The sequence below is a fragment of the Ursus maritimus genome, unplaced genomic scaffold (assembly GCF_017311325.1).
Source record: "Ursus maritimus isolate PB19 unplaced genomic scaffold, ASM1731132v1 scaffold_33, whole genome shotgun sequence".
Lineage (NCBI taxonomy): Eukaryota > Metazoa > Chordata > Mammalia > Carnivora > Ursidae > Ursus > Ursus maritimus.
This window is the reverse complement of record NW_024425897.1, coordinates 24,613,782-24,617,070: the sequence shown is the minus strand read 5'-3', so window position 1 is coordinate 24,617,070 and position 3,289 is coordinate 24,613,782.

Genomic DNA, 3,289 nt, shown 5'->3' with positions numbered 1-3,289 from the left:
ACACCGTCCAATAGAAACAGGACACAAGCCACAAATGCGAGCCACATGTGTATTTTAAATGTCCCAGTAGCTGTGTTAACAAGGCTAAAAAAAAAGGTGAAATTAATTGTAATAATATATTTTATGTAACACAATATATCTAAAATGTTATTTCAACATGTAATCAATATATACATTATTAATTAGACGTTTTACATTATTTTTTCACACGAAGCCTTTGATATCTGGCATGTATTTTAAACTTAGGGCATGTCTCAGTGTGGATGAACCCCATTTCCGTGCTCAAGAGCCAGCTGTGGCCAGAAGCTAGCTACCCAGCCGGAGCACCAAAGCTAGAGTATGACTCCCTTAAAAAGTACTAAGTGCTATGTTGGGGCCCTCAAATGAGGAATCTTCTGGGTGGTTTCATGTCCAAGACTTGGAACATATTTTTTTGATGAACTTTTTATTTTTTTAAATTTTTTAAAAGATTTTATTTATTTATTTGACAGAGAGAGAGCACAGCAGGGGAAGAGGGAGAAGCAGACTTCCCGCTGAGCAGGGAGCCTGATGCGGGCTCAATCCCAGGCTCCTGAGCTGTAGGCAGCTGCTTCACCAACTGAGCCACCCAGGGGTCCCTGATGAACTTTTTAATTTGAAATAATTTTAGATTTAATTTAGATTTACAGAGACATTGCATTGTGATGTATCTTGAACTCCAAAATCTCCCTGCAATCAACAGAGTCCAGCATTTTCAGGGCACAGGACTTGTGGGGTCTTGAGAAGTCAGACCCAATTACTTTGAGGCCTGTCCAATTACTTTGGCGATCTAAGTCAAAATTCCCAGCAAACTACTTGAATTGAGACTGTGGAATGTTCCAGAGTCAGTGATAACACTGTGAGCTGTAAAATGTCTAACCTGTGATTCATTTTTCTAATTATACCATACTTCCTCTCTGGGTGAACAACAGCTTCTTGGCAAACATTTACTCCTGAGGTGTGGCTGGGGAGTGGGCAGAGGACAGAGGGCACCCAGACAGTTGACCAGAGTCAACAGACGCTCTGGGGGTCCTGCAGTGTCTGCTGGCTTCTGACTAACTGTGGCAGCACCGTCCAGGAAAATCAAATGCGAGCTGCATGTGTAATTTTGTATTTTCTACTCATCACATTAAAAGGATAGGGGCGCCCGGGTGGCTCAGTCGGTTCAGCGTCTGCCTTTGGCTCAGCTCATGATCCCAGGGACTTGGGATCGAGCCCTGTGTCAGGCTCCCTGCTCAGCGGGGAGTCTGCTTCTCCCTCTCCCTCTGCCCCTCCCCCTGTTTGTGCTCTCCCTCTCTCTGTGTCAAATAAATAAAATCTTTTTAAAAAATGAAAGGGTAAAGGGGCGCCTGGGTGGTACAGTCATTAAGCATCTGCCTTCGGCTCAGGGCGTGATCCCGGCATTACGGGATCGAGCCCCACATCAGGCTCCTCCGCTGGGAGCCTGCTTCTTCCTCTCCCACTCCCTCTGCTTGTGTTCCCTCTCTCGCTGGCTGTCTCTCCCTGTCAAATAAATAAATAAAATCTTAAAAAAAAATGAAAGGGTAAAAAGAGCATGTGAAGTTAATTTTAATAATACATTGTTTAATCCAGTATAGCTAAAATATTATCCCAACACACAATCAAAATAAAAAACTATTTTAATGAGATATTTTACCTTCTTTTTGAGGGGGGTACTAAGTCTTCAAAATCCAATGTGCATTTTGTACTTATGCACAAGTCAGTTTGGATGTTTTACATTTTTATTGGAAATGTGTAAATTTTGTAAATTTTATAATTTGTGAAAAATTGTAAATTTCATAAAATACACAGTTGAAAAGCTACATTCACCAACCAGAGATAATCTAAACATACTTAAAGCTTTCTAATAACAGAGTCAAATATCAGCTTTTAAATTTAAATTGATTAAAATTAAACTAAAAATTCAGTTTCTCCATCAAACCACCTACACTTCAAGTGCTACTACCGCATGGATCATAAGCTACCACACTGGACAGTAACTATGGCGTCTCCCATCAACATCCAATGTTTGATCCTGCTCCAGCTTCTGCCTCCTTGCCCCCAACTCTTCCCCAGGTGAGCACTCACACTTGGTTTGCCTTTGATTCTTCTTTCCTTGCTTTACACCTTTCACCCAGATATGTCTTTGCCAATATGTTTGGCTTAACCAAGGGCTTCCGCTTCTGAGATGGAGGCATTGTTTTGTAGATCTCCGTCAACCTCCATTCTTGTGGCAACTACTCAAAGGGTTGTAATGCAGTTTGTAGGTCCTCTGCCCAATGCCACAGGCATGCTCTGCACAGATGTTGATGAGGGAAATCATTCTCTGTGTTGCCCTCTTGACTTTTTCCCTACTCCCCCTTTGGCATTGAACCACAAGCCACCACTTCCAGGCAATGGCTACGAGTGTGTTTGTCTTGGCATCTCGATGATGAGAGCCCTCCGAGACTTGGTTGTGTTTTTCTGAGTACAACTCACCCATTTTCTATTCCTGGTGGCTGACAGAGACTCACTCAATGAATTTTGGGTCTTCTCTAAGTGACTAAGTTAGAGTAAGCAAATAAATAAAAGAGGAAACAGAGTCTTAGAAAATATATTTATGAACCACTCTAATTTAAATATACAACTTCCTCAGCCACAAACACTTTCCTGTGGAAATTTGAGCAAAGCCATTAAAGACTGATCTTCCTGGCAGGGGACAACCCTGATCTATCTGTTTCCAGCCTCGTGGACATTGCATTAGGGGGCTGGTGCTATAGCAAGATGGGGGTTCTCTAACGTTCTTCAGAAACCTTATCCCTAAGACCACTTGTGGCACCCTTAGGGTGTTTCAAGCATGGAGGCAATTTAAAGTTGTCTCATTTGTGTGATAGTGGTGGGGGTGGAGGTGATGGTGATGATGGTGATGGTGATGGTGGTGGTGATGGTAGTGATGGTGATGATGATGGTGATGGTGGTGATGGTGATGGTGATGATGGTGATGGTGGTGATGGTGGTGATGGTGATGGTGATGATGGTGATGGTGGTGATGGTGATGATGGTGATGGTGATGATGGTGATGGTGGTGATGGTGATGATGGTGATGGTGATGATGGTGATGGTGGTGATGGTGATGATGGTGATGGTGATGATGGTGATGGTGGTGATGGTGATGATGGTGATGGTGATGATGGTGATGGTGGTGATGGTGATGATGGTGATGGTGATGATGGTGATGGTGGTGATGGTGATGATGGTGATGGTGATGATGGTGATGGTGGTGATGGTGATG